Consider the following 7305-nt stretch of genomic DNA (forward strand, 5'->3'; position numbering starts at 1 on the left):
CTCCTTTGAAGAAAATCTCTATTTTTTGGGTTCTCCTTTGAAGAAAATCTCTATTTTTTGGGTTCTCCTTTGAAGAAAATCTCTATTTTTTGGGTTCTCCTTTGAAGAAAATCTCTATTTTTTGGATTCTCCTTTGAAGAAAATCTCTATTTTTTGGATTCTCCTTTGAAGAAAATCTCTATTTTTTGGGTTTTCCTTTGAAGAAAATTATTATTTTTTTGGGTTTTCCTTTGAAGAAAATCTCTATTTTTTGGGTTGTCCTTTGAAGAAAATCTCTATTTTTTGGGTTCTCCTTTGAAGAAAATCTCTATTTTTTGGGTTCTCCTTTGAAGAAAATCTTTGTTTTTTGGGTACTCCTTTGAAGAAAATGTCTATTTTTTGGGTTCTCCTTTGAAGAAAATCTCTATTTTTTGAGTTCTCCTTTGAAGAAGATCTTTAAATTCTTTTAAAAAATGTGAATAATCAATTTTCCATCAAGATAAAATCATTTTCTTGAGCTTCTTTTAAAGAAATCCTTCACTTTCAATGGCACATCGCTTTGATCCTTATTAATATTTTAAGCAAATTAATTTATTTAAATCTTAAAATTTTATACCTTTTTTTAATTATTTAAATTGTTTATAAAGCAATTTACACAATCATTTTCTAATTGTTCTTTAAAGAATTCTCTTAAAAATCTTTTAAATCTTAACAAATCAGCATCTTGTTTTTAATTAAAATTAAAGTATACTGTTAAATTATATTTAATATTTTCACATTTTAAACTCACTTTTAATCATAATTTATCCATTACAGTTTAGAATAATCACGATTTTAAGGAGTTATCCTTTAAAAGTAACTTTACACTCAGCATCACTTACTCTTACTTTACATGAAAATTTCAAGAAAATTAAAACATTTTGCTTAATAAAATCATTCTTAAAGCACTTCTGATCTATTTTATTCTGTGAAAAACACATATTTTAGGTGTTTTTCTTTAAAAATAAATTTAAATTCCACCTGATTTACTTCTTCCTACGTGTGTTAAGATTTTAGCCGAACGTTTTTACAACGTCCCCGCAGTAATTCAGAGTGCATTTTTTGAAAGAAAACCCGGAAATTTTCCTTATAAAACCTCCACAATTACATTCAGCATCTACGGGAAAGAGGGAAATTTCAATTTTTGACGTGTCCAAACTTCCTTACAATGTCACGATTCTGATTCAAATAATAGTCATTTATATTCGGCAAGAAACAACAGAAGTAAAGAAAAATATGAAGAATATCGAAAATATTTGAGTTTGTTTAAAGTTTTTAAGGGAAGGAACAAATTTATTCGATACGAAATCTCGTTTTTTTTTCTTCTTCTTCTTCCTCTTCTTCCTCCCCCTCTTCTTTTGGATATCCTCCAAAATTCAATCAACTTTACCTTATGATAAAAAGGGGGTTAATCATTCACTTCCATGCTAGAACTCTGATTATTAAATTCTAGTATTGCTGCTACTCTTCAAGAAAATACATTTTTTGGAAAATTAATTAGAGATAAATCCAAGCTTTTGTACTAATTAATAAGTGGAGTTTTGTTTTAATTAATTTTTCTGCTAATTATGCACATATGTATGTAGCTTGTAGGGATTTATCAATTGAGGGGTTGATAATATAGATCATTGCAGAATTCGCTTCGTGGGTCAATTACGCGAAAGGATAGAAAAAAAGTTGATCGATTATTTGTTTCTATACATCTATGTATTGTTAATTTGCTAAAAAAAAAATTAGTATATTTTTTTAAAATTCCACTACCGAAGATGAAAATGGTGGCAGAGTAACTTGCACTGTACTTAATACAGAAGGGGGAAAACGTTAAAAAATCGAGACTTAATTGCTAATTTTCTTTGAATTTTTGCCAAATTTTACTCTAGAACGGTTTTAATTTGCACAGAAACCAATTCTTATCGAAGTATCTAGAAGAGATTTCACCCCCTTCAACACTACTTCATCGATCGCGTGTTACCCGTCTTGATTATTTTGTGGACTTCTTAAACCAGTTCGATAAAGTAAATTCGATAAAAGTAAAAGATTTCTCTACATTAAAATAAAAGTAAATGTAGTAGAACATGTGGTTAAAGTATTGTATCAACAATTAATGCGTTGGGAAGGAAGCCATCTCTTCTCGATAGTGTAAACCTAAACACGATAACGACTTATATTGGGACGTTGCTAAAGTGCCTGTAAATCGATCAGCAGGTGGTGCTGACAGCGATTATAGAGAGGGTATCATTAGGAGCACGTTTCGCCACATACAACTCTCTGCATCGATGCTATGCAGGGAAGCAAGCAGCACTAACAGAAGCCATCCCTTCTTGCTATTTACTAATATATCGGACGGGGGGGAGAAGATATGGAGGATTTTAATTAAGATCTTGTAGGTTTTTCTTCTTTTATGGCAATTTTTAGCTTTCTTCGCCGATCGATTTCAATAATTTTTAATGGAACCATGTCTTAAAAACTCGTAGTCGATGAGTGCAACAGGAAAAAATGCCACTCTCTTATTCGTTACGCTACACGAAAATGGAAGAAGATAGTTATGGATGCATGAGATTATTAATGTGTAGAGATGTGATTTATCCCCATAAACTCGGAAAATACTTATTTTTTAAGCTAGAAATCTTGATAGAATGGGAATAAGGTTGTATAATTACTACCCGGCATTGACTGTTGATGACAATGTCTTCTTAACTCGATGGTATTGATCAAGAGTGTAACCTGTAGAGCGTTAAAGAAGCTGACATTTGTGTGATTCCCATCATTACTTGTTGAATTTTATACAATAATCAATGATTTTTCTTCATTAATTTTCGATCTATACTCGTACTAATCTCATCGAAACCCCCTAGAAAACAGCGAGTTCCATTGGTAGTACACGGAATTAAGGGGGGAGATTGCTTAAATTAAATCGTTCCATTGCTAAATTTAAGATAAGAAAAACCATTTTTTGTAATTTTAACTTATCGCCATTCGATGCCAAATTGAAAAATAAACCATTTTCATTAATGAAGATGAAAATTCGAGTTTGAAAGAAAAAAAAAATTAATCTAACTGCGTAAGAGTATTGGGAGAAGCTGAAGAGAATCTCATTTTTTAAAGAATTAATGGCATTTTATACCTATTATCCCATCAGAAAATTCATTTTTTAAGATGTTAAAACGATAAATTTACAGCGTATGAGCTATTAAAGTAAAAAAATAATTCGTCAAAAATCCCTCGTACTGATCGATTTTATACATTATTTTTTCTCCCCTTGCTAACTCAATCGTTATGCTGCTAAGGTAGAGAGAATCTGTTTAAAATTAAAGTAGAAAAGTGAAATATTCTAGCGTTTTTTAAGGGAAAAAATACCAATTTTTTATCGTCTTCTACTCTCCTCTAACGAATTAAATTTATTTTATTTATTAATATATTATATTTAGCACGAAACAAAAGAATTTAAACATACTTTCCAGAAAAAAATATACCATTTATGATGCTTTTTATAATTAAAAAAACGCACGGACAAAGGAATAAAATGCTGAAAGAATAATGAAAAAAACTCCCTAAAGCGTATGTTAAAAATATAAAAGGTTGCTGCTTCTGCTGCTGCTGCTGCTATTGCTGATGCTGCATAGAAAGAAAATGAGAAATAGTTGTCAATAATAAGAAAATCTTGTCGTAGATGCACACTGATAAAGTAGAAAAAAAATTAAAGAAGAATTGGATAAGATGCTGAATGAGATGAAGAGGAAAAATGAGAAAAAAAAGGGAGATGAGAAACAGTTGATATGATTATAAACTAGTCAAAATTTCATGATAAAATACTCCAAAAATTTGCTGAAATTTCTGTAATTTCGATCTCTCTATCCATATTTTTCAATCACTAACGTCGTATATAAGAAAATAAACTTATAAATTTAATATTTTTATATATAAATTCTTAAAAATTTTACGATTTCAATCGAAAACTTCCATCAGTTTTATAAAGGAATTTTTGTGTGTTTTTTAAATTTAGTTACAATATAATCCGGATCGTGAGAGAAGGAAATAAACAGAAAACAGTAAGATCAGAACAGAAAAGTTAGAGAAGGACGAGGAGAAAAGCAAAAAGGATGAGTCAGAAGAGAGTAAACTAGGTTTCTTAGTTCAGTCTTCTCCTTTTTGGAGAAGGAAGAGAGTGAACTAAACTGGAGAAGAAATAAAATGAACAAAATCAAAAATAGAAAGATAAAATAAGAGTGTATACTAGTCAAAATGTAAAATAAAAGTGCAAAAAGACTTGTTAAAAATGTTGTCCTATATTCAATTTCCGACTTTCTACAGACGAGGATCGGGTAATAATTTACTGTTTTGGATAAATAAACTGCTTAAAATTTGAAGATTTGAGAAATTTTTAACATATGGTGTCAATAAAATGAGGATAAAGAAGTAAGCAGTCGAAATAAAGTTAGAGGAGAGGATGAGGAACTAGAAGAAAAACAGTAGATAAGAAAGTGAAATACAAAAGGAATGAACTAGGAAAGAGAAGGTGAGGAAGAGAGTGAACTAAGAGATCTAAAGGAAAAGGAAGAAAAATAAAAGACTAGGAAGATGGAGAAAGAAGAAAGAGTAAATTAATTAGCTGGGGAAAAGAGAAAAAGTGTGAAATATAAAGGAAAGAAAACAACAAGAAAGAAGTAAGAAGCAAGAGGGAACGAGTGAATAAGGAGAGCAGGAGGAGAAAGAAAAGGATAGACCAAGAAAGCAAAAGAGTAGGGGAGAAAATGAGGAAAAAGGAACAAACTAATTAGGCAGGATGAGGAGAAAAAGCGGACAAGGAAAGTAAGAGGTAAAAGAAAGTAAATAGATCAAGATACCATGATGAAGAGGAGGAGGATAAAGAAAAAAAAAAGGCTATTTAAACAGTAGAAGGAAAAGATATATTAAGAAAGTAAAAGAAGGGAAGGAAAGTAGGAAGAATAGGGTGAGAAAAAGAAAAAAAGTAAACAGAAAAAAAGTAGAAGGAAGAGGCGTCAAAACCCAATAAATTTTAGATTTCTAATGTACAGTATACTTATGAATTTAATAAAATAAATATAGAAAATAAACTTTAAAATTAATCATTTAAGCGACGAATTTATGTAAATTTACAGTAAATATTTAAAAAGTTTCAATACAATAAAGTATCTATTCCAGAAAGGAAAAGGATAAGGAGAAGAAAGAGAATGAGAAAGGGGGAAAAAGAGCAGACAATGAACATAGAGAAACGTGTGGCTTTATTGCAATAAAAGACAAGAACGACAACTAAATGAATAAGAGAACAGAGAAAAAAACATTGGCGTGATCAAGAAAAGCAAATGGGCTGGACATCTTTGCAAGAAGAAATGACAACAAACGGGACTAGGAACAGGAAAACAAGGGAAGTAAAATCGAACGATGGTAGAAAGACGAACGAAAATCCAAAAAATTAATGACACGAACATAAAAAAGAGAAATAGTCTTCCATAAGAAAAGTTATCTTTGTATCGAGACCATTTCTTTCCTATTTTTCCCATCCACAATTCACATTGAAAGTAGAAAAGTCATTTTATTCAGTAGCTCAGCATCTTAGAAAGATTACTCTATATTTGATTAAGGAGCGAGTGAAACAATTACTGTTTTCTCTATATTCTTCTATCAAAAAATACTGTACAAACTTCAAGAGGATAAAGCTTATTAAAGTTTCGTATCACCTTAATTGATGCCACGTTATATCTCTATCGATAAAATGGGCGTATCCGTAAACTATTGAGTTAAGAAGAAGATGAAGGGAAACGCCCAAAATCAACGTCAAGAAAGATGTTGACCAGCGAGAAAAAGTAAAATTTTTACTCACCAAAAGTTTTGCAGTGGAAAGAAAATAATGGCACCTATCTGTCTTCTTTGGGTCGTTGAATAAATAAATAATAACAGGTTCGACTACGTATTTCTAGCATCTGGTCGAGAAATATTGGATCGATTCGCCGACAGAAAAACCATTTCCAATTCCTCTAATGCACTCGGATCACGCTATACTTTATTCAAATCGCTCCTTGCGGTGACGTCACCCTATTTGTCACGTGGTCGGACCGGCCATGTGGCCATCCTCGTGGTATATTTGGCCGCATGGTCAAATTAGCCAAAGCTCTGGAGTGAAAGATGAGCGAAATACATTTGTTTCTTCCAGCTATTGAAGGACGAAACACTTTCCCCTCCCACCGTAAAGTAGGTAAAGTGTCCTTTTCAGAAACCCTCAACACACTTCATAACCTAGAGTAAATTTGCTGAAGATTTATTATTTAAGATAAATTTCAACGCGGAGAATTTTGGTTAGGGTAATTTTAGTTGGGGAAATGTTTGTTGACTATAGTTTTCGTTCAGCAATTTTAGTTTAGAAAATTCCCTGAAACCGGAATGAAGTAGACGAAAAGTCTTGAACTGGTTGCTAGAAAAGTTGTTAAATGACGCTTTGTTAGGGAAATTTCGGAAGCTTTTATGTAGGGAAATTTCGGGAGCTTTTATATAGGGAAATTTCGGGAGCTTTTATATAGGGAAATTTCGGGAGGTTTTATGCAGGGAAATTTCAGGATTTTTTATGTAGAAAAATTTCAGGATTTTTTATGTAGGAAAATTTTAGGATCTTTTATGCAGGGAAATTTCGGATCTTTTATGTAGGGAAATTTCAGGATTTTTTTATGTAGAGAAATTTCAGGATTTTTTTATGTAGGGAAATTTCAGGATCTTTTATGTAGGGAAATTTCAGTACAGAAAGTTTTTATTTAGGAAATTTTCAGTACAGAAAACTGCTATCAAGGGAAATTTCAGCAAAACATTTTTTGGGGAAAATTTCGGTAGAGAAAAGTTTATTCGGTAAAACGTTAATATACGTTAAATTTTTATCGCTTTAGGTAGAAACCAAACCGAAATAAAAAAATAGAAGAAAATCACGTTACTTTCTTTGACATGAAAGTAGAAAAACAAGCGAGTTTCTTCAATTCCAACTTCCGTAACAAAACACCTAAACTTGGATGAATCTACTTCCAAGTTAGAGAAATCTCAACGTTTTGGAAGAAACGTTTGATAAGCATATTTCGGAACTTGTGGAGTGAAAGAAGTTTTCTCCGCATGATCAAAATTCTAGTGGTAGTTACTTCTTGGCAATTCGCGGCCTGTTTGTAGTGGAAAGTCGGTAGATCCCGAAAGACGTTTGTCATGATGTATGGAGGAATCACAATCTCGTGGGTAAAACCGTGTTTTTCTTCGTATAGAAGAGAAACAATTTGAAATTTCAAGACACGAAAG

At 31.5% G+C, this 7305-nt stretch overlaps 1 protein-coding gene across 1 annotated transcript in view; it reads right to left on the minus strand.

Annotated features, from left to right (window-relative positions):
- LOC111627488 overlaps positions 1–5939 on the minus strand; it is an 89820-nt gene extending 83881 nt beyond the window's left edge. Inside the window, exon 1 of the mRNA XM_023371065.1 lies at positions 5861–5939. The gene's annotated coding sequence lies outside the window, so the exon portion shown is untranslated. The remainder of the gene's footprint in view (positions 1–5860) is intronic.
- Between the last annotated feature and the right edge of the window lie 1366 nt (positions 5940–7305).

Source organism: Centruroides sculpturatus, unplaced genomic scaffold, assembly GCF_000671375.1.
Source record: "Centruroides sculpturatus isolate CEXI.00-Female unplaced genomic scaffold, Cexi_2.0 scaffold562, whole genome shotgun sequence".
NCBI lineage: Eukaryota > Metazoa > Arthropoda > Arachnida > Scorpiones > Buthidae > Centruroides > Centruroides sculpturatus.